The 25474-nt window shown below is 41.7% G+C and overlaps 1 long non-coding RNA gene across 1 annotated transcript in view; it reads left to right on the forward strand.

Moving 5' to 3' along the window:
• The window catches only part of LOC144825259 (uncharacterized), a 298854-nt gene that overhangs the window by 257091 nt on the left and 16289 nt on the right, over positions 1-25474 (forward strand). Inside the window, exon 4 of the long non-coding RNA XR_013609359.1 lies at positions 886-980. This is a non-coding gene — a long non-coding RNA (uncharacterized LOC144825259). The remainder of the gene's footprint in view (positions 1-885; positions 981-25474) is intronic.

Here is a 25474-nt window from a genome sequence, read left to right on the forward strand (position 1 = left end):
TCTCTTGTTTAATAATGGATTTTAAACATTTAGTATGTTTGCATTTTCTTTTATATGGATATTTATTTATTTTCTTTTCCAATTCTATCTATTTGCTGCTATCATTATTTGAGTGCATTTTTTGATGAGCTGGACCTCGATAATGTGTTAACTCCAGTATTAGATTAATTTGCTTTGAATTTCTTCATATCAAGTAAAGGATGGTAGAGTGATATAGGATGTTGCTATCAGATAGTGCACAGTCTGAACTTTTAGTTGTTTAACTCAGTGCCTTTTTTTGGAAAAGAATGAGTGCCAGTGCCCAAGCTCTACTCTGAATACCGCAGTTGGTACAATTAAATGTTGCGCACGGACTGCTAAGGATGCATAGTCTTAAATCCACCACATGTCTCTTTAATCCACTACCAGACACCCCCTGTCCTTTTATCTCTCTTTTGTTGGCTTCTCCTTTCTCCTTTTTTAAAACTCTTTCCGTCTTTCTCTTTACTGTCTTTCTGCTTTGTATTGTATTGTATTGTATTTCGCATTTGTAGAGTGCATTATCACCGTCAGGTCTCTAAGCGCTGTCAAGAGAGAAAGGCACGTCCTGGCCTGGGGAAGTGAAGAGGTAGCATTGGGGAGAGCCCTAAGCTTCTGAGAAGAGAACTGTTTTTAGCTTCTTCCTGAAGGAAAGAAGGGCGCGCTCTTTGCGCAATTTACTTGTGTGTTTTCCCCCTGTTGCCTTTGGTAAATGTCTGATGCAAAAAAATAAGTGATGGTCCCAAACAATGAGTGTCACTGGCCCCCACCGGCATTCACCAACCCAAATTAAGATCTGTTTCACTGAATCAATTTTCTGAACCATTGTGGTGCTAACTCTCTCACCTTGTGTATATCTCCCTGAAGGCACTGCAAGTAACATATAGGACTCCTGCAGAAGTGTATCAAAGAAGAAGAAGTTTAAACTTTCATTCACAGCTATCAGCGGAGCAGCATGATGAGTAAGTGGTATTTTGACTTTCAGTAATGAGTGGTCATTAGTGCATGCCCATAACAGCGTGGTATTGTCTTCCTGACATCTCTCTTGGTTACTTCCTAGTAGTATGAATCCATCACATCACTCCAGCCACACTCTACTTAATCTTCTAGTCATTTTTCTCTTCCTTCTTTCCCTTTCTTTCTCTTTCTTTCTCTTTCCCCAAAACACCTATAAATCATGTCCTCTTTCATTCCAATTCTTCCTCAAACCTAATAGTTTCTTTCAATTCGATTCGTTGTCTAGAGATTCCATCACACTAATTTTTCAACCCTCCTTTAACTGATTCCTTTGCCTTCTAGATTCGTTGGTCAGTTTGCTAGTTAAATAAATGTGCCCTGCTTCCTCACTTTAACTGACTTAACACTTACCCAGATAAAAAAGGCCCCAGCCCCTGCACAGCCATTCTCTGAATTTTTACTCTATACCCATCAGCTACTCAACAATTGTTTGATATCATCTTTCAGCCTCATGTCTTCTGGTATGTTTAAGGTATTTATTATATTGTTCACTCCTGTTGTAGTTGCTTGGTGCTACGTGAGAAGTGAACACAATGCATTGGCTACTTCGACCTTAAGATTGTATAGTCAAGTTTCAGACTCTTTCAGAACGGAATCAAATACATTTCTCATCACAAAGGAACCAGAAGACAATTTCAACTTTTTGGCAGCTGCTACTGAAAAGGCCACATGCCACCTATTCCGTAGCAGGTATCCGCTTGAGACCTTGTTGAGAGCTTCTTAGGGACCAGAGGAGATTGCACTATGAGTTGGATTGTGAACCATGACTAATAGAATTAATTTGTTCACTGATAGTCAATAAACCCTGCATAAAAGACAGGCGGTACGATCATTCCTGCAAAGGTAACCAACTAACTAATTGCAAGTCATGATCCTCCTCCAGGTGAAACCTTTGCCATAATCCACTTATGATCAAGACACTGACAACAGCGACATGGAGAAAAGCTCCAGATAAGGAGGGATCCGAAAAAGAGATTTCAGTTGCTAAATACAATAGGAAGTGCTGGTTGTTTAGAGATAGTTTATCCTCAGTAGTTAGACCCAATCTCTTTACTAATTTAGGAGTGGTCTAAGGTCAAATTGATGCGTCCTATAGAGGGGACTACACATTGGTAATCAGGAGGCTTTTATGCGGCACCTAATTTCGAGTAGTTTGTTGTCATCCACTATCAGATATGACTGCAGGGAGGAGGTCATTGTGTGGCCATCTGATGGCCTGGGCCTGAGACCAGTAGTAAGTTTCAACAACAGATAGGTATCATCTACATACAATAGAACTTACACCCTGAGCATTGCATGAAAATGGCTTGGAGGCCATGTATGATCCTAAGGTCAGAACTGTGAGCAGGAAGCTTCACAATGATGGTTCATCTAACACAAAAGCAGGTGGGCTATTTTAGTGTGGGTCTTGGAATGCCTACCACTTGCAGATGCTCCTAGAGGAGAGCATGGTAGATAGTGTTCAGAGCAGCTGACGGATCCAAAAGAAAAAGAGTACCAACACCACCATTATTGTCATTCCTCCTCAGGTTGACACATACTAGCTGGACTGCCAACTTTATTATGTTCCCTGATTGCAACCATGCTTGGAAAAGGACAAATAACTGACTAAGATCAATGAAACCCTGGGTATTTTCATCACAACCTTCCCGACCAGCGTAGCGCAATAGGTAAGAGATGGATGGGAGTTATTTACATTTGATACGGCTAAATCAGTTTTTTCAAAAGAAACTACGCAATATCCCTCTTATATTCTACGGCAAAAAGCAGTTTAATATTGTCTTCAGATCATGGCCTAAAACTGATAAAGAGAATTAAGAAATCTGCAGGACAGATGGCCTTTGGAGACCCCGAGGATCGAATAATTCTCATAAGATCTTTTACACCCTTAATAGAAATAAAATCACACTAAAAGACAGATCTAAATAGATTTAATTTACAGGTGTGCTTAAAGGTTTGCAGGATATTTCAGCTCTGATGATTTTCAGTTTGAACTTTAAAAAAATCACGACTACTTTAGCCCTCTTCTGAATGTATATTTTATTAAATTATTGAATGAGGCAGTCCCTTATGGGTCTCCTCATTAGTGCTCCATCACTTTTTACTTACATGGTTTTTTAGGTAATTTCCTTCTTTTCTTTTAAATTACTGTGTACTCAGTTTCCTATCCTCAGTATCCAAAATCAAGCACATCCCACTCATTATCAATGTATTCTTATCAATAGTAAACCTACAGTGAAATTCCAGATTGTTTACTACCTTTCTCGTGTGCTTTGGCTTTTATATGACTGCAGTTCTGCTTTGCCCTGATTTCAGTTCGATCTATGGTCGCTTACTGCCTTTGTCTTATCAAATAATGGCACATCCGTACTAGTCAGCATGTCGCTTGTCATTCCTTGAGGTTTCTTCAAGAGCTTTGTTCCTCTGTCAGCTCTTATTTTTTTTATTTTTCCTCTCTCTGAGTGACTGAACTTTATTTTTCCCATATCAGTCGACTCAGTACCACAATCATCCTAGTTCATGAGTCTGTACCCAGATAATATGTTGGTCATGTTTAGGTCTAGCTAAAACCATAGGTATCTGAGGTAACCTCTGTTCCCGATCTTCTAAAAACATACATGCAGAGGGTGTGAAGAGAGTGAATACTTCTCACTTCATGTTATGGCTATTTAACATATCAATCCGCCACCTATCAAGTGCCTTCACTTGAAATGCAAGAGGAACTATGGGGCATATGTATCAAATTCCGTTATTGCGATTCTCAAATAGCGATTTTTAGAGAATCGCTATTTGAGAATTGCAAACGTGTTATAATAAAATATTTGCAAATATTTTGTGATTCCTTGGCATTCCTTAATTGCGATTAGCAAATTGCGAATCACAATTAAGGAATACTTTCCTATTCATTCCTATGGGCTAGGAGGCCTATAGGAATAAATGAGAAGACATTCTAAATTTGCGATTCGAAATTTGAGAATCGCAAATTGAGAATGTAATTCCAAGGGTGCCAGGGAGTCAAAAGAACAACGTGTTGCGCCTCTGAAATATGTATGTGTACACATATGGTGCACATGCATGCCCTAAGGACATGTATGTGCGACACAAGAGATTACAATTTGCAGAGCACGCTTTTCGATGTCCATGCATGCCCTAAGGACATGTATGTGCGACACATGGCACTTTGAAAAATGCAAAAAAGTGAATTTTTCAAAGAAATCGCAAATTACCCCCAACTGGAAGTTGGAGGTAATTTGCGATTTCTTAAGGCCAAATTGCCCTGTTTCTGTGCCTCGTATATTGCATTTAAGGAATCGCAATTTGCTGCAATCGCAAAATAGAGAATCACAAATTTTGCGATTCTCTAATTTGCGATGCGCTTTTGGGATGATACATCTCAAAAGGCCTTTTCCCATTTGCAAATGGGCCACTTCTGAGAATCGGCACGTTTGTGAACTGGAAAAGGGCTTGATACATAGGCCCCTATTTTACTTTTAAAAAGTACAGTCATCTAAATCTTTGTCACATTCAGTCTCAAACATCCATTTTAGACAGCACACAACCCTTTTCTTTACTGCAGCAAGCATTTGTTCAGAATCAAGTGAGAGCCTGGCTTTATCATTGCTGCCATAGTGGCTTTTCTTTTTACAGATCAAGATTATCTGACCTCAAGATGGCTGCTAAGCAGAAGCATAAATCTCCCAAAATATCGAGGCAGTCATCTTAGTGTTAACCATATTCACTATAATGGTTTTCCTCATTTATATGTGGCGTATGTTTTATTTTGTACCACAAACAGAAAACCATAAATTATTGGTTCAGGACCATTAACAATGTCATCAGCTACAGCAGTCAGAACACATAAGGATTTCTCTCTGTAATACTTTGAAATATTTGGTGATGGGATGAAAATTTTCATTTTTGTCATTGTCATTGTTCTGTGCTTGTCATTTCTATTTGCCTCTAAAAGAGATGCACTTAGGCCCAGCACAGAAGGCGTTGAAAACTAACCTTTTCTTTCTTCATGCTAATTCTACTTTTTGTATAAATGCATGGCAGAGGAGACTGACACTCACAGAACTCGCTGCTCTGTGCTCAGAGGAAATAGTACACTTTAGTCTAGATGTAAAACGATACAAGGACAGCTAGCAGAATATTTATGGAGATTTAATAAGTGCTTTGTTTTGCTTTTGTTATATCGGGGTAAACTGCATTGTGTTTTAATTACCCAACTCCCCAAATACCAGTTAGCCCTGGATCCTTGACACACGCATCACAGCTCCTGTTGGTTGCACTCACTGAAAAAGTTATTGCATAGCTGCAGTGAGACTCACTTCGCTTCCGTCTTTTGTTTTCTTAGTCTACTACCGGTGACGCTGTAACAAACAGCATATTCTTTAGCCAACATTTCCAGACCGCATTTGTGAATATACTGATGAATTCAGATATATTGCAAATAAAAAGAGATTACAATTTGCAGAGCACTTTTCGATGTCCATTTTTTTTAAATCGGCGCTTTTAAAATGCAGTTTTCTGTTCCAGTGCTGTTGAAAAAATACTGTTCCGACTGGATGTGTACTTCTAATGTAAAGTATTCCTTGACGTGTTCCTTCAATACAAAGTATGATAGGCACTAAAAAAAATAATACAGATATTCTACTTTAGTCCGCATCAACATGATTTTTTTCTGGGTAACCGGTCAGTTTACTTGGCCTCGCTCCTCTGGCTTCTCCTTTCAGAATTCAGTGCACAGGCTACTTCAGTCATCATTATCCACGGCTAGGCTGATCGTCCTTCTCTTCATGATTCAATGATCTCCTATTCGACAGTGCAACAAAATCACCTCTCGGCCCTAAGACTCAAGAGCAGATACAATCAGCTTGCCAGTAGAAACTGTTAGGCCTGGCATCCTTGGTGTGGTTCTACCCTAACCTTTTGCCTTCAACTCTCCTGTTTTGCTGATTTCGTTTTTTACTGGTGTAGGACTATGCACACTCTCCCACTGCTAACCAGTGGTAAAGTGCTTGTGCTCTCTCTTTAAAACATGGTAGATATGGCTTATACCCAATTGGCATATTTCATTTACTCATAAGTCCTTATTAAAGTGGTAATACATGTACCAGGAGCCGGCACATTACATGCTCACCACTAGGGACAGTCCAGAGTGCAGGGTGCTGTGTATTTAAATAGTAGGACATATGCTTTTACGTTTTACGTGCTCTGGTAGTGAAAAACTCTCAAATTTGTATTTTCAGTACTGCAAGGCCTGCCTTTTCCAGAGGATAGCATTGGAGTTACTTTATTACATTTAATAAGTGATACTTTCGCAATGGGAGCAGGTACCCAATTCATGTTTGGTGTCTTTGGAATTGTAATGAAAAATGCTGTCTCGTGGTGAAGTCAGATTTCAAATTACAAATTTGAATATGCCAGTTTTAGAAAGTCTGCATTTTCCAGCTTTAGCCATTTAGTGCTGCAGCCTGTTTCTGGGTCACAAGACTGGGTGTAGATGACAGTTGAGCTGGGTTTTGTGTATTTCTCATAGACTAGGTATGCCTGTAAGTGCCATCACTGGCAGGATGGGAGGGCGGTGTTGGGCGCAGCCCTACTTACACTTGGATATGCTGTGTCTTGCCTCCATACAAAGGATTTCATACTCCTGTAGTTAGTCTGGAGCCAGAACATGAGAGGCAGGAAGCCTGTGGACTTCAAAGTAAAACCTCTGGAATTGTCTCCCACTTAGAAGGACAGTTTGTTTATAAATATTGGACCCCAGACTGTTCAGTACACTTCTGGACCTGTGAATACTCTGACAGGAAGAAGAACTGCTGTTCTGCTGAAAGGACTGCTGCTCGGCTGGTCTGCTTCTCTGAACAACTGCTGTCCTGCTATGCTGGTCTGCTGCCCTCTTGCCTAGATGAGATCCTAGATCTGCGTCTTTTGAACGTCGGACCCAGAGTGACTCTGAGGACTAGTTGGCTAGCCTACTGGCTAGAGCCTCAGGGACAGGAGGCTCCAAATAAGTTGAACCCAGCACCTGGACTCTGCCATATGTGAGTCCTACCCTGCCAAGTGGTGCCATCACAGTCCTGGATCCTGGAGGTGCTCTGCCAGCCCATCTGTATATCCAGCAGAACCAACAAATCTACTCCGATGTGTGGTTCAAACCTGAGCAGAACCGATGCTTCACCTCTGATGTGTGGATTCTCCTAGTGCAAGGACTGCACATCGATCTCCCAACCCCCATTGGAACTGCAGCTGTTTGAATCTTTACTGATGAAGGCCCTCGCACCACCGTTCTCTTGATGATGGCAGCCTTGATGACGAAGCAGATTCTTGCATCACAGCCTAAAAGCTCTTCAGAACTGATTCATTGTCTTGATTATGCGATGCATCCTCGAATTCGCATCACGAGCCCTCGCCGGTGGGATCCTCGTAGATGATACAAGACCTCATGTTGCACCTCTTTGGAACTGATGGACTGCCCCGGTTGTGCGAGGCATCCTCAATACATGACCTCACAACACACAACCGGATTTAAGGTATTCTTGTTCAGCTAGCCTAACTAAGTCCCTGTAGCCTGTCTGTACTCCATCTCGGTCTGCCTGAACCTGTGACTTCGGCACTTAGTGCTTTTTGACATTATTTTCACTTAAACCTTTAAAATTACATATCTCCAGTTCTACTGAATGGAGTTTGGTCGTTTTAGTTCTGTTTTATTTACGAAAATGTACTCTTTTTCTAAGTGAGTGTGGGATTTTTCTTATGTTGTTTTCACTTTATTGCTGTTTGAAGTGCTACATCAATACTTTACACATTGCCTCTAAGTTAAGACTGACTTCTCTGTGCCAAGCTACAAGAGATTTGAGCACAGACTAATTTGGGGTTGCCTTGCACCTCATATTGACAAGGACTGTGGTTGCTGTTTGAGTAGGGTTTCACTCTCCCCAACCAATAACCCTTTTTTCTTACAGAAACACACAGGCTTCCCATGTGTTTTTGAAAGATGTACATAACCTGAGCAGCAACCCAATTAGAGAAAAACAAGCATTGTAAAAGCCAATAGATCTGCCTTCATTGATCTAAGCATGCAAATGTAGACATTAAGAAATGTTCTTTGCATGTGTTATCCATTTAAAGCAAGACTTATTGGCTTTGTGAATGCTTGTTATTAATTTCTGACCTGTCTTTGACAGTATGTCCACCTCAGCTTAAATTCTTCAGAATCATTTATCTATCATATCACCATCCTGACTCACACTGACCATTCCTTCATTTTTACTTCATCAAATTGAAATAAATGTTTTAGCTTTACATTCTTGTGTTATTGTACCTAAGCAGTACTAGTTTTCACGTTACATTGGAGACTTTAAAGTATACTGAATGGACAAGAATCTGATTAGAGAGTAGTGCATGTAAGGTTACAAAGACTTCTAAAATGTAGACATTTGAATCATACATAAGCCCACATTGGCTTCCCATTCACCCATAAGTACTACTTGATTTCACATTACATTGCACACTTCAAAGTATACTGAATGGACAAGAATCTGATTAGAGATTACTGTATGCAAGCTTACAAAGACATACCATGTAGACATTTGAATCATACATAGGCCCATATTGGCTCCACATTCACAAACGCAGCCAATTTAATCTTCTCATGCACGCATACAAAGCCCTACACTACACAGGACAAGAGTACCTGAAAAATACACATTCACCAACTCACAAGACACCTAGCCTCTGCGTCACTCTCTCCCGTAAATCTTCCTGCATCCTTAAAAGAAAACTGGAGGTCACTCATTCTCCTTCATCGCACCCAAGATTTAGAATGACCTCCCTCAACACTGCAACCTCCTCCTTACTTGTTGAGTTCTGCATGAAGTTGAAAACCTGGCTATTCATGTAGTCACTTTGGGGACCACACGCTTACATATCTGCCCAAGAGTCTGGATACCTTCTCAGGTGATTAGTGCTCTATACATATCGACATAACATAAACATAAGATAGCACATTACAAGCAACCACTTAATAACGGTGGGTTAATGGTGGTTATCAGTCCCATAGGAATTATGAGATTTTTATTTTCACCTGGAGTTTTTGGCTGCCGAAAGCTCAAGGTGAATATCCGAGACAAAAAGCAGAATTTATAACTGGGGAAATCAAACACAGAATTACATATTCCTAAGCAATTCCTTATTTAGCAGACTATTCATGACCAACTAATACTAAGGGTGGCTTTTTCCTGCCTCCAGAGTTACTGTTACCCCAGTATCAGTTGTGTAATATGGTAAATAGGTTGTTTAAAGCGCTCAGTCACCTTAAAAGTATACCCTACGCTGCACAAGTTATCATGGTCTTCCCTATGCTGCACAAGGAAGACCATGATAACTTGCAAAATTACTGGAGATGAAAAAGCCAGGTTTTAGGTTTCTTCCTGAACACAGTCAGAGAAGAAATGGATCTCAAATCAGCAGGGACAGAGTTCAACCAATTAGCTGCCAGGAAATATAAATAACATCCTCCCAACCTACAACTTCCAATAGGAGGCATGACCAGCAGATTAACTCCCACTGATGTTAAGGTGTGCTAAGGCTGATGGAGAGAACATTTAAGTTTCAGCTAAAGACGGTCCAGCTTGTGGACAATTTAGTGTTTCATTCATATTGCTTTAACCACTGAGCTCTTTTGAATTGGACGTTAGTGAAGACCTCTGAGGTGAGAGAAAAACTGATTAAGGTGAAGAATGGTACGTACTGCCATATTCTGAATAATCTGTAGGCAATTGGTAAGCACATACAAAGATTCAGATAAAAGGAATTGCCATAATCCAGATGCAGAATAATGACAGATTAAATAACCTGGCATGGTGAAGAAGGGAAAATAGAAATGTCCTCAGCATTTAAAAAAAGGAGAAACAAGTAGCAGCTGTACAATTTGTCGTGAAAAGAAAGAGACATTGTAGTCAAAGAAAATAACAAGATTTTTGCGAAAATGGAAGGGACCGCAATGCACCCTGAGTGGGCTAACAATTATCAGACCAAATGGAGTTTTGACCACCAAAAAGAAGACCATCAACGTTTTATCCATGAATTTGAGGCGGTAAGCTTTCATAAATGCTGCAACCACTGACAGTCAAGACCGAAACAGTTCCTGGGTTGAGGCAATGTTGTCTGAGAACAAAAACTCAAATTAAATCTCGTCAGCATAGGACATCATCTCATAACCAAAAGATCTAATCAGTGTGTCCAGAAGGAAGATGTATAGATGGAGCAAAGTCGGTCTCAAAGATAAGCCCTGAACAACTCCACAAATAATTGGTATTTCCTCAGCAGTCAGGAGTCAGCATAACTGATTGTGTGGAGTGTTAAATAAAAGATTTAAGCCAACCAAGTAACTGACCGTAATGCAGTTTCTATTAGGATGGAATAGAAAAAACTAATAAATGCTGCAGAGACATCAAATAAGATCAGTTCTGCTGAACTTCCATGATCCAGAATGTTACGAATATTATCTTCCACCTTCAGTATCATAGACTGTGTGCTATGCAGAGGTGTAAAACCCAAATGGGAGATGCCCAGCAAAGAGTGTGACTCGAGATACAAGTATAATTGGCTGGGAGGTGCAGCAGAGAGAAAGGTTGATAGTTGCTTAATACCTTCATAAAAAACACCTTGCTGTTTTAATAGTGGACAAACTCTAGTGTGTTTCCAAGCTGCTGGCACTTAGGCAGAGTATAAATAGAGATTCAGCAGATTGACAAGGACTGGCATGACAGCGTCAGACCCAAGGGCAAGAATGTGAGGGGGGACAGTGGTCAAAATATGAGCCTTATTTGATATGGCTAGCGATGAGACTGACTGATACGTAATAGCGGGGAAAGACAATAAGGAGAAGCGTTGACTTGAATTTGTCAGAATTGTTGAAATATTGATGGATTCAGGGGATGGCTGTGCATCAAAATAAAGTTGAAGTTTCACAATTTTATTGCAAAAAGGAATGGAAGGTGTTGTTACGAAGTGCTTGTGAAGGGAGAACTGAGCTCTTGCAGGAATCAGAACTGAGCGTGTGTTTCACAATTTAGAAAATGTCTGTAGAAGAAGTTTAGCCTGTTCAGTTCTTGAAGCAAAGTATGTGGTGCAGGTTTCACGAACCAGTAACTTTAGGGGTGAGCAAAAAACATCCCATTTACTGCTGTCACCTGTGTTGAGGGCTACAGTGTCATCCCAACACAGGCTTTGGTACAACTTCGGGTATAACTTGTTCAACCTCTGTTGCTGATGGCTTTACATAATCATGCACTTGTTATAATGTTGTACATATGTAGGATGTGTAGAGTAACAGTGTGCAAGGTCTGACAACCTCTTCCCATCGGTTGAAATACCCAGAATTTTTTGTGGATAAACACTCCAATAGGGATTTGACCATTTTACCCCAGTAGCAAAGTATTTGAAAACAATGTAGATGTGCTTTCCCTTTCAGAATAAATCAAAATAATATCCTTTTATCATTCGGCATGTCCTCCTTTATTTTAGGTAAGTAGTTCCATGTTCAAATAGATGTGAAATATGCCACTTGATGTACAATAAAGCTGTGTTAACAGCTGACACATGTGTTGCCCTCTATGGCTATTGAGCCTGGGGCTTTCTCAAGGCTCAAAAGCAACAAATGCAATCACGTCTTCTTAGTCTACACCTGGTATAAGTATATTTAGTCCTGGGGTGAATCCCTGTCTGCAGTCTCTCCTCGGTTCGGTGTATATGTAGGATCTGTTTGTGGCTGATGCATTACCTTCTAATTATTCTGGGTCATGCATTTTTATTTGAAGTAAAAGAATCCCAAACCATTGATCAGTTCATGGATCATGTAGAGCGTGATAAATTAGACCCTCTACATTAAGAGGCGTGTTTACAAGGAGCTAGCACCGCTGCAGCATCATTATGTTTTATGCAGTGGTGGTGCAGTTAGTGCTCCACATTGCTCAATATTTACAAACGGACACATTGGGCCCAATACAATAGTTTGTAGAAGGTCTACGTCACACTTTATCTGCGTCAGGTATAATGTATGCAGGGTAGGCATTTCCACGTTAAAACCCACTTAGAACAGTCGCAGTGAAATGTACAACTTTTCACTGCTTCACTTCATGACTTGACTGCATCTAAATCCATATGCCTTCTCAAACAGACATAAGGACTGACACAGGTCTTTTAACATGAGACTCGCCTCTGTGTTCTGACTCATTGATTGAGTTGCGACAGTCTTACGACCAACTCCAGCAATGAGTCAATTTAGCAACAAATGTTGCGTCAGAGTTTCTGAGGCACCAGTGATTCCTTGCACTAAGGAGCTCTGTATTGCAAAAATGCCCCTAAGTGACCAAGATGTATGTCACATTATTGAGCACAAAAATATCATGCTAAAAATATCATAGCCAGAATATGTACTACAAAAAATATTCTGAAGGGAAAATATATATATAGGTATGTATAGATTTATAATTTGTAATAGAGCAAAGTCTGCAAAATCTACAACTGGCAGCAACTTCTGGCTCTGGGACCTAAAGGACGAACTCTGGGCCACAAAAGACTAGCCTGCCCTGGCTCAGGAAATACTGGAAATACTGTCCGACAATCACCCTCGGTTTCTCACTGCATGCCTTTTTTACAAAGACGATTACACAGACCATATTGTCTTCATATTTTAAGAAATTGTTTTAAATGTAACGAATGTACTGGTTTTAATTAACTATACATAATAAATTTACTTACTATAATTTGTAACTCTACAGCTACATGCCTAGAAGGCAGGCGCGCAACACCCATTGGGCTGAACGGGCTTCAGCCCCCCCCCATCGTCATCTGCAGCCCGGGCTGCCAAGGTTCAGATGACAGCACTACACACTTTCCTGATTTACAATGATGTAAAATAATGTACGTAGGAAAACCGTTTCCCCAGTTTCATTTGTATTGAAGGCTCCACTTTCATTCTCGGATGCTTTAGAATCCGAGATTGTGATTTTAATTACCCCTTCTAAGAGGCCCAGAACCAGCCCGAGCCAGCCACCTCTGAAGGTTTCAGTGACCCTCCCTGCCCCCTACCTTTTGTTTTCTTTGAAAGGGGTGCCACCCAAGTGAATTCATTGCCTGAAGCAGGGATTTCACCTAAGCACGTTTGATGTGTGGTGCAGCATGGAGTGTGAAGATGTGCACAGCAGGGAGATATGACGCCAGCAGGAATTCCTTTACAAAGGAAAAGCGTCACCTGCACTGGCCATTCCTTTACCCCTGCTGTGCACATCTTCCCACTCTCTGCTCCAAGAGTCCTGTCTGGGAGCTTGAGTTTCATGACTCACCTCTCAAGTGAGGCCCACCTGCCCTGCGCATTTTGGACACAGCTTTTCGAGGAACACCTCAACTGATTTTTTTCTCAGGAGCTGTCCTTACTTGTATCCAGTCTGTACTTGGAGCGTTGCTCAACCCGCAGATCTGCACTTAGGGAGGAGACACATTGCAATGGTAAATGTTAAAGGGCTGTGTTAAGAGCACCACACGCGCGTCCTGTGGGTCCTGCAGGGCATTCTTCATATGATGTGACCCGCCGCTGTGCGCAAAGTACATTCCAGGTTTACACGCATCAGTTTCCCGACACAGTGTATAGGCGCGCGCGATAGTGCTGCTCATTGCGTCCTGTGGCCCCTTCAGTGGTTGGAAGTGGTACTTGGGGTGGAAAGGAGCTGTGAATGTGCGTAAGCACAGATATAGCACCTAGTGGGTTTTGGCACTGGTTTCAGTGCTCGTGCTGGCTGTGAAAGCGGCACATTGAGGTAGGGTGCATGGAAGCACCTACAGTTGGTACCTGGGGTTGCGCTGTCGCCAGATGGTGGAACAATGGCCCAACTTCTAATAGGAAGGCGCTACCAGCCGAGCAGAAAGCAACTCTAATTTGATGCTTGACTGGTCCGTTTCTATGATCAATCCGTTTTTATTATTTTTAACAAATCTTGCCACTGAAGGTTGTTACTTGGTTGGAAATAACATGTTGGGCCCTGGTTCCCAACAGTGTTTGTGCATCGATGGATGTTGGTGCTTGGATTCGGTTTCTGCTCTTCTGGGTGGGCTGTAGGGTCACATGGTGAAGTGAGAGCGGAGATCCTGCTTTGAGAATGATGGCTGTGATGTTGTGCGACACCTGGTGTGTCCTCACCTTACACCAAAAGTGTGATGTAGGTGGTGGTCAGGGGCGTGTGCTTTGCCTCAGTTCAACTGTGTGGGCTTGGGGCAGTGATGCCTCAGATACCTGCCCCTATGTCTGCTGAGTGGGCCGAACAGTGGTACTATGGACGGGTGGTACTTGCAAGTGATGCTGTTGCGAAGCAGATCATAGCCTCATTTTCAGCAGGTGGCCTTGAGGCGGTGGTGCCCCTGGCATGTCCTTGCAAGAGATGAGATGTTGATGTGAAGCAGAACAAGCCCCCTTATCTGCTGAGTGGCCCCGGCCAGTGGTGCCACAGGTGGGGGGGGGGGGGTCCCTGGGATGTTGTTTGAAGCATATGGGGCCCATTTCTAATACATCCAGTCAAGGGGTAGGTTGGCCTTTCTAAAGTAGTCTGCAGTACTGTAACAACAGATGATGGCCGAATATATCTACCATGTCCTTGGTTTGGATTGGTGGTATGTGTATTGTAATCAGGTTTGTAAGTTTATTTGTGGATTTTTTGTATATTTTCACGTTTTTCTTTGATTCACCCTCTATCTCAATAAAGACTGATAATACCTGCCTAAACATTCACTGTGCAGTAATTCAATTGGTACATCATCATAATACACAATTTAAGAACATAAAAATAAATAAAACAAATTTCATTGAGCACACTGCTTCGCATTTGGCGATGCAGTGCGCGCAACGAAATTTGTTTTATTTATTTTTATGTTTACTTACCTGTATTTGGCCGTATTCTGTAGTTTACTACCCCCCATCCTGACCCTCCCCACCCCACGTCAGCACCCGGCAGCACTCCCACCACCGACCGCTACTGGTTCTTTGTAAGAATTTCCTCCATCTGAAGCCAGGCCCAATTTGTTAAGCTGATATATAACACCAGACTTGATCCCAGGACATAAGTCTAGACTAGGATAATTACTTTTTCTTAGTTTCATTTCATATTTTTTTTACTAGACAAATTGGCTTGTGTGTGGTCTCATTTTGTTATTTTCTTCATTCTTTAGTATTATTTGGCCATTTGTTAAACATGTACGCTATGAGCCTCTTGGTGCTATAGATATGAAACTGATAACAGATTCAGCTTGGTGGAAGGAATTATAGTGTGAAAATACATGTTTTTTGCTTTTTTCTTTATTTCAGGCGGGATAGTGGTCTGTAATGGTACGGAATAATCTAACACCTTACACAAACACACAAGTACAACAACATTTGAAAGGCTTAGTTTATTAAATGCAACTTTATTCTACATAGATTCCCTTCCTTATGCATTTAGATACCTTTCATGTACTTACGTATCTTTATCTTTATATTTATTACTTTGAACTACCCTAGATCTCACCATATATATCTCGCAATATATTCCCTACCTCCACTCTGACTCATCTCAAACCTCCCTCTACTACTCTCTCCAATGCACTGCCCTATTTCTAACCCTATACCTCTATCAGTATATTCTCTACCTACACTCTTTCATTCATCCTAGACCCCATACTCTTCTCTCTCTACCCCTCCTTCCATCATCTCATACCTCTTTTAGCATTCGGATCGCCCAAACACACCTTTCCAAACCCTTCCCTCTGACTCTTCCACCTCCATCCCAAACCCCCTCCTACTGCTTTGAACACCCCCAAAAAACACATTCTAGACCCTTCCTTCTTCTATCCCTCCACTATTCCTTTTCTCGACAAATAACAGACTAAGATCTCCACCACTCAGATTAATTTCATATTTCCCTATATCAGTCCCCACTAATTCTGTTTGGGTTCCAGAGTAGCGTGCTACCCACCAAAAAGCGCTTCAACACCTCATATGGGGTAGTAGGTGCTATATAAAGGCAAACCTTTTCCCTCTTCTATCCCTGCGCTATCCTTCTCAATCCAAATAACAGACTAACATGTCCATCACTCAAATTACTTTCATATTTCACTAAACTAATTCACCACTGATCCTCTATGGGTCCCAGAGTAGCGTGCTACTCACCGAAAAAGCGCTTAATCGCCTCACCAGGGTTAGTGAGTGCTATATAAATGCAATTATAATAGGAGCGGCACCAGCCGATGAGGTGAGGACTGGAACTTTGTGACAGGGATACAATTACCAAGTTCTGTGTTTTTGCAGTATCAACAGCCTGGCATTTGACCTGTCTTTTGAAGAACAGCAAATGTAACATGATATTATCAAAATGTAACTGCTTTATTATTTCTCATAACCCTCTGAATTCCAGCATGGTGATTATGGGGGTGCTGCTGCACAGCATCCCACCCACCCCTATTTCCACTACTTATACATTAAAGCACAATGCTTTAATGTCTGTACTGCCAATACATTAATGTTTGTTGGTGCTATAGTTTGTAACAACACTTCAAATGGACACATTGCAAAATCTCGAATTCCTTCTCTGTCTTTGGGGGGTGGACAGATTCCCCTTTTTTGTGGGAATTATATCTGTGAACAGTCTAGGTTTTTCAGAGAGTAGCATGTTGTTCTGGGCTCTTTTGACCCAGTTTCATGGGCAGTCCATTATAAAAAAGGGTGTAATTTTAACCGTCTACATAATATCGTTGTGAGACAATTTATGTATTTATTTATTTATTTTACTGATTTGTAGAGCGCATGGCTGCCCGTGAGCGTCCCAGCGCTAAATGACAAGAACCAGCTGTAATTGGAACTCACGGGAATAGCCATGTTTTAAGTGCTCTGCGAAATGAAAGAAGATTGGGTTGTGCTCTGATATCTAGGGGTAGAGTGTTCCATAGTTTGGAAGCATTGTATGAGAACGCTCAACCACCAGAGCGGGCTTTCCTGATTCTAGGTACAGAGGCTAGATAGCAGTTGGAAGATCGAAGCGTTCTTTTAGTGGAGTGAGGCGTGATAAGGTTTTGCAGTATTGGTGGGGCCTTACCGTGCAGAATTTTGTACGTCGTGCAGAGAGCTTTGAATTGTATTCTCTCCTGGACGGGGAGCCAGTGTAAGGCATTTAGAGCAGGTTTGGCTGAACAGCGGCGATGGATTCCTGTGAGGATGCGGGCTGCGGCATTTTGTACTGTCTGGAGTTTTGACAGTGTTTTTTTGGGGGCTCCCAAATAAAGAGCGTTCCCGTAGTCCAGGCGGGAAAGCACAAGGCCATGGACAAGAAGTTTACGGGATTGTGCCGGGAGTAGAGGTAGGATTTTCCTCGCTGACCGTAAAAGGCCATGGCACAATCCAGCCGTTTTCCTTGCCTGAGTGAAGAAATTAAGGCCTTCGTCCAGCCATATACCCAGGCTCTTAATTTCTTGTTTCGGAACGGGGGGAGTACCCATGCTGGGTGGCCATAGGGATTTGGAGTGGTAGAGAGATTTATTTCCCAGAATCATTATCTCCGTCTTGTCGTTGTTCAGCTTGAGGTGGGAGAGATTCATCCAGTTCGTTATTTCAGTTAGACAGTTTTGGAGGTTGGGAAGGGAGTGGTCTTGCTGATTTAAGGATACCACTAATTGAGTGTCGTCAGCGTAGGTTAGGAGCTTAATCCCGAAAGGGGCGACGACTTTCTCAAGGGGGGACATATAGACATTAAAAAGGGTCGGGCTCAGGGACGAGCCCTGAGGGACGCCGCAGCTGATGGCCGTGGGCCTGGACGTGAAGTTGCCATCTGCTACCTGGAAAGATCTATTCTCGAGAAAGGACCTAAGCCAGGCCAGGGCCGTTCCTGCAATTCCAAGGTCACTGAGCCTATGGGCCAGTATTGAATGGTTGACGGTGTCGAAGGCAGCGCTAAGGTCCAGCAGGATCACTGCCACTGATCCTCCTGAGTCCATGATTTTCCTTGCCTCTTCGACAACCGCCAATATTGTAGTTTCTGTGCTCTGGCCTGGTCTAAATCCCGTCTGGGAGGGTTCCAGTAGTCTGTTAGTTTCAAGGTGGTGAGATAGGATGTAGTTGACATGTTTCTCAGCTATTTTGCTGATGCCTAGGAGCAGGGAGATCGGCCTGTAGTTGCCTAATTCTAGAGGGTCTAGATGAGGTTTTTTGATCAGTGCCTTCACCATTGCTTTTTTCCAGTTGGGAGGAACTTGGTCAGATAGGGAAGAATGCTGGGCGCGACTAGTTTAAGGATATTGAGTGGTGCGGGGTCAGTGGGACTACCGCTTTTAATAGAGTTGAGTATGGGGAGGATAGTGGCAGTAGTTAGGGGAGTGAAATGTGACAGTTGGCAAGCTGCTGTCGGGTGTGTATGAAAGGGCTGATCAACATCGGGAGAAGCGTCCAAAGTTGAGGGAGTTGATGATGTTAGTAATTTTCAGATTAAAGAAATCTGCAAGGTCATTGCAACGGATAGCGGACGGCTCTATCAGGGGGGGGGGCTCCGGCACTTTGAGAAGTTTCTTGGCTATTTGAAATGTTTCCCGAGATGAATTGGTGGATGATCTTATTTTCTCCTCGAAGTAATTCACTTGAGCGGTTTTGAGAGCTTTTTTGTAATTGAGAAGATTTTTTTTGTATTCAGTTTTTTTTATGGAATCGAAGTTTTTTCTCCAAGCTCTTTCTGATCTCTTACAGGCTTTCTTTAAGAGTCGCACTTCACAAGTAAACCAAGGGGAGGTAACTTTACCCCGTGGTTTGTTGGTGAGTTTTTTTGGGAGAGTTTTGTCCAATGTGTCTCCTATCCAGGTTGAAAATTCTGCGTCCGCATGAGTGGGGTTAGCATCAAGTTCAGGAGGGGAGCTTTCTAGATAAGATTTCCATTTTTCTAGATCGAGTTTGGACCAGGGGCGTGTTGGCTTATTGTGTGGGGTAGTGGGGCGTGGAGTGGGAGATAGCTGCCAAGTTAATGGGACTAGGAAGTGGTCGGTCCAAGGTACAGGAATAGGGTCCAAGGCCGTGAGAAAATCAATGTTGGAAAATATCGGGTCCAGCAAATGTCCCAATGAATGGGTAGGTAGATGGTTTAATAAGTTTTGTTGGAAAGTTTCTAGATCTGCTATTAGGTCCGCGGTTGGTTTGGCTTCCTTTTTAACAAAATGGATGTTTAGGTCACCTAGGATCATACAGGTGGAGTGCGTAGTGGTCAATATATATGTGTGCTCCATAAGAGATTCACAGAATTTGCCTAGGGGTCCTGGAGGGCGATAGATGAGGAAGCCCGACACGGTTTTACATGGGGAGACTTGGATTGAGAACCAAACATTTTCACAGTCTAGGAGGGGGCTGCCTTGCAGTCGGCAGGAGAGGTGGTCTTTGTAAATTATAGCAATACCCCCACCTTTTCCCTTGGGGCGGTCCATGTGGTGAATTAGGAAGCCCTGGGGTAGGGAATTTATGATGTCGGGGTCGGAGTCCGGTCCTAGCCAGGTTTCCGTTAGAAAGAGAGCGTCAAGCTCATAGTTTACCAGCAGTTGGTAGATTTCTGTTGAGTGCTTGGGGAGGGATCTGCAATTGATTAGAGCCATGTGCATAGGGGTGGGGGATGGGTTTTCAGGCTTGATGAGTGAAAATTTATACGGGCAGTGAGAGCACCGGTTGTGGGGATGTTCTCCGGATACAGAGTGTAGACAGGGGTCTTGTATCTCTTTATTAAGGTGTATTAATGTATCCCTAGCATATCTGCGCGTGGGGTAGGTGGTGTTACCTGTAAGGTCAGGCTCAGCGCTCTGCCTAGCGCGGACGAGCGCAGACGAGCTTGCCTTAAGCGCGCCTTCGGCGCGGCATCATCGCACCCGCTGCGCTCGTCCGCTGCGCTTCCGGCAGAGACACATGTTTTATAATAGTTGTTCTGGGCGTTGGAGGGGGGGTGTGGCCAACAGAGATGGGCGTGTCTCGTGGCTCCTCGGTGCAGGCAATGGCGTCAGGGAAGGCGAGTTCTGCCTGTGACAGCGATCAATCTGCTGCCAGGGGAGTGCTAAGTAAGTGCTGGGGGAACGATTTCAAAAGCTAAAAACACAGTATTCCACAGTTTTAAAAGTTAAATTTCACCTAGCGGTACTCCCGGCTTTCCGCCTCAGGAGGTTCTTGTGCAATGCAGCGCTCGTATTCAGCGCGCACTGTTTATACTTGCTGGGGGGGGGGGGGCGTGGCCAACAGAGATGGGCGTGTCTCGTGGCTCCTCGATGCAGGCAATGGCGTCAGGGAAGGCGAGTTCTGCCTGTGACAGCGATCAATCTGCTGCCAGGGGAGTGCTAAGTAAGTGCTGGGGGAACGATTTCAAAAGCTAAAAACACAGTATTCCACAGTTTTAAAAGTTAAATTTCACCTAGCGCTACTCCCAGCTTTCCGCCTCAGGAGGTTCTTGTGCAATATATTGTATTTGAGTGACACTTTATTGCAAGATGAAAAAATCCCTTGTCTGTTATATAAATGGTTCACATTACCCTCTGTTCTCCAATTTAATTCTCATAAAATTGATTGTTGTCTAGTTTCGAATGCAGAATTTGCCATTTCTTTTTCTTAGCTTGGCCTGAGCATTACCCGATCCTGATTGTCTGCCATTTTAGCCCCGCCCGCATTGATTAACATGTTAACCACGCCCCTTTGTATGTCATGTTAGCCCCCCGAACTTAAGACCTAGTTGCGCCCCTGCTAGAAGGTATATAATATCACCAAGATACATATTTGAGGAGTGAAGTATTGTAAATATATACTTATCTATTTGTATTTATATTCACAATATTTTGGTAGTTGGTATTCTGACTAACTCAATGTTCTGGTAGTATTCCAACACAGTTTTAACAAGTGTGAATTGAATAATAGAATGGACTTATTAATTGTGAACTTCTATATTATAAAACAATACAAATAAAGACACTAGAGAAGAAAAAAAAGTTTTGTAAATCATATTTCTCTGTCCTTTTTCAGGGCCCAGCAGCATTGTACCAGACTAATGACATTTCATCGCCACAGTATTTACATTTGTCTAAACGTGTAAAATGAAACAATCATTTATCCTTAATTGTAAATTTCTTGGAATCGTCAGTAATGTTTCTAAATTAATGTACTTTATATTTCGTTTGTTATCTATAGATGTTCTGCAAGTGGTATTTCTCAAAGGATACCTGTTTTAAAAGACGTACATACACCCATCAACTTCTGCCAAGGTCAGATTTAATGAAATCTGGCTGGGAAGATGCAGGGACAGATTAATGCACAGACAGGCAGCCAGGCGAGATACGTACAATTTTAAACAGTGTTGTGAACAGCAGGATATGAATTTTGTCCTAAATGAAAGCTTCTTTAAAGAAGTGAAATTAAGTGATTTGGATTCACAGCAGGTGCAGAGATAGGTTTATGAATCAAAGACAACGAAGAACCAAATTGAGTTTTTGCTCTAAAAGGCATTTTTGTGACCTTTATCAATGGATTCAATACAACGAGTAGCCCTTTGATTGATGTTTTATCCAGATGGCTTCTTCCTGTCATTTTTGTCTTTTGGGATGTTAACTTCATTTCAGTTCTTCACTTTGACATGTGTTTGCCTGGCATTTAGGTCGTCCTTTTAGCGGTATTTGAAATTAAAGCAAGAAATGGAAAATAATCTTTTTGGAAAACTAGGGCTATTTATGAACAGGAGAAAGGAGCGGAAAGACACAACCTAGTGAGAAAATATAAAATTTGTGAAACACATTGACAAAACATTTGTAGTGATGTTTGTGAAAAATGGAAGGGCAGACGTCAGAATGTGGAAGGATGGAACATGTAAAGGGACCCTGGGAAAGATGTTCCATGTTCAAGCAACAGCTGTGTTCTGTTCAGAAGTCATCATTGAAACTTTCGGCGAAGGGCCACACATGATCTATTGAAGAAAACACTGCTTGTAGTTAAATAGTCTGTCAGCTAATACTAGAGCCCTTTTATAGGTTCCCCAACATATGGCAGATAAGGTGGTGGATCCCAAAGTGACCCACCCTGAGCAGCCGTGGTTCCATCTTAGTGTTTTCTGGATGTACTTGTAATGATACATTGGTCAAATGCTCTGGAGATGAGAGCGGTTTTAGAGGATTAGTTGCGGCCATTAAAGTTCTGCCTAATAACTATGAAGGTTATTACATTGAGGAACTGAAATAGAGTAATTTCTGATATAAAGGATGCCTGAAGTCCATAAAATCGGTTGAGCGCTGGGTGCTTTGAATGAGGAGAGGTTGTCGTCCCTATGTCCTGCCTTCTCCCTAGTAAAATATGGCCCATAGCCTCCTTGGCTGCACCTCTTGTCCCCGTTAAAAGTTCTCAACACATAAATGATAAATAAATGCAGTAACCATGCAGCGTTCCCCCTCTTTCACATACCGGGCACACTGTTGATAATTTGATAGGAAAGTTTTCTGTTAAGGTAAGTTGTCGGTCTGACTATGGGTCCTTCAATGGGAAATGTGAGACTCCGGTTAACTAAATTCACTGTTCTGTGAATATGCTGGAGTTTGCTTCCCGTGGTTGGTGTGCGGGATGGTGCATGTATATACTTTCCATATAGGCATGTAAAGCCCCTCTGCTGTGCATTCGGGCACCTGTACCTGAGCACCTCCAGGGTCATGGCTCTGCTATCCCTGTTACCCGGTTTATTTATCTGCAAAGAGACACTGTAGAAACCCAAAAAAACATACCTAAGTCAACCAAAACAAGCAACTGTGCATTGTTGCTTTTCACTTAGAGATGTATTGCATAAAAACAAAAAGGAGCAGTTTAACTGGGGAAACAACCTTTACAACGCAGTCATTACATCGCACTACATTTACAACGCAATCATTTCATCGCAACATCCTTTACAACACCTGTCACCACGACGCAGCCAATACATTGCATGTCACTACAATGCATACCACGACAACGCATGTCACTAAAATTCAGGCATTACATCGCATGTCATTACAAAGAATACCATTACAACGCATAGTACCCCTACACTATCCAACACTTACCCTACTGTTGCACCCCTTGGATTTAGAATAGTAATTTCTACCCCTACACTATCCAACACTTACCCAACTGTTGTACCCCCTGGAGTTAGAATAGTAATTTTTACCCCTACACTATCCAACACTTACCCTACTGTTGCACCTCTGGGAGTTAGAATAGTAATTTTTACCCCTACACTATTCAACACTTACCTTAAATGCAATGTAATGGTATGCGTTGTAAAGGTATAATGCGATGTAATGGAATGCGTTGTAAATGTAGTTTTAAAAAATTTGTTGTAATGGCATGCAATGTAAATGTATGCATTGTAAAGGATGTTGCGGTGTAAAAACTGTGTTGCAAAGGCATGCGTTGTAAATGTATGCGCTGTAACATCATACATTCGTTTAACTGCAGTACAATTAATTATAATACATTGCGTTTGAGTTTTAAACATATGACATTACAGTATTGTTTTGGTCAGAGATGCATTAATTGACGTGGCTATGATGTGAAAAGTAATTTGTTTCTACATCTACACAAGTGTAAGTACAGAAGCAAACAGTGCATTTAAAAACTTTTTTTAATATGGAAAACAAATGCATGCTGGTTTTGCCCCATAGGAAATTTTGTGAAAAGGAACCCGATGACTGTTCCAAACGTGTGTTGGGTTCTGGGGAATTATTTTTTTACTACATTTTTAAGTCATACAAGCGTCAAGCTGCGTTTCCCCCATTATTATATAAGTGTACTTCATGGAAAGGGTAGCAGCTTAACAATTTTAATATGACAACTTAAATTGGTGTCTAGCTCGATAGTAAATTCAGTCTTTTTCACCAACTTTGTGAATATGCTTCTGAACTAGGAAACGTTGATCAGGTTTTGTATCGTGCTGCAGAATTCACCACTTTGCCCCTTATTTTCCAAATTTTTCTTTGGAGGGAACTCCCTTCTCGAGCCCTCCTTTGGTTACTCGAGCTTGCTTACTTCCTTCATGAACTTTTACTCCCCTCCAGTTTTAAAAGTGGCCAAAGGCTTTGTTTTACAAGAAGAGAGTGATGTACTAAATATTGGGGGCGGGGGCGCGAAATTCATATAATTTTCTTTCGCATAATTACACTACATTTCTAGAAAATTACATGAAATGTCTTAACATATGTGACATTTTGTGATGTGTATGACTGTTATTTAGCACTATGTTTTAGCCCAAAAGTCATCCTTGTGACAAAACCCACAAATTACATGAACAATAGTCACTTGCATTCGGGTTGCTCCCGTTCCAGTGCCATAATTTTGCCATGAATGGCAGCATAATTAGTTGACATGGTGTAATAGCTTAACATTCAAAATTCACCCAAACTACATGAATTGCGTTGCCATTTCGCGGGGACTCACTAAAACTCTTATTCAATATTTTGAGTGGGAAGATATCACAGTAGATGAAGCAGGTCTATTTAAACATCAGTAATGTGTCTAAGAACAATCCACACAGACAGATCCTGGATAAGTAGCATAATAATTTAACAATGGTGGAAAAGTATGTAGGATGAGTGAGTAATAGATAACCTCGAGGGCTGGCCACCAGTATCCATTATTAGATTAAGGTGAGTGCTAGCAGAGATTCGCAGAGATTAGTCATTGTTGTGGTTCTCTTTAATGCAGTCAATCATGACTTTGTAGGAGGCAGGGAATTTGTACGACTTTTTTTTTAATTGACACACAGATCTGCTTTGGGTATGTTCCTCATTAGAGAAAGGAACAGTAATTCAAAGTTGAGCAAAGCTGCACATTAAACGATAAGGTAATTACAGTTTCAATGTGATAGGAGATGAAGTCAGAAATAATGACCTTAAAAAAGCTATGTACAATTTCAAGGCTCTAAGCATCAGAAAGTTGTCCATTTGAGACTTCAGCTCAGATGTATGCACAGAATGGTGTGTTCGAAGATTTGATGAGCTAATAGAAGCTGAAAGTAATTGATACCTGATAATAACTGATAAGTATTATGTTAATCGTGTTCTACTCACCTGCAAGAGTGGTCTATCTAAATGAGAGGCTTCTTCGAGTTCAGCGAAAGATAGTTCTTACCTTCCCTAAAAGGGCAAACCCTAGAGTTGAAAAAGGAAGCCTGTACTCTACTGCCACACTAACTTTATCTTGTTTTATGTTGTCCTACACGCGTATGGCACATTAAAATACATGTATGTGCTTCCTGTTACATTCAAATAATGTGTTCAAACGAATATCAAAAACATAATCATCAGAAAAACTATGTTTTAGGAAATTGATATAACCCTGTTCACACGTCATTCAATCATTCGATAAACTGTTTTAAACATTCAAAAAGGTCAG

Source organism: Lissotriton helveticus, chromosome 3_1, assembly GCF_964261635.1.
Source record: "Lissotriton helveticus chromosome 3_1, aLisHel1.1, whole genome shotgun sequence".
Classification (NCBI taxonomy): Eukaryota; Metazoa; Chordata; class Amphibia; order Caudata; family Salamandridae; genus Lissotriton; species Lissotriton helveticus.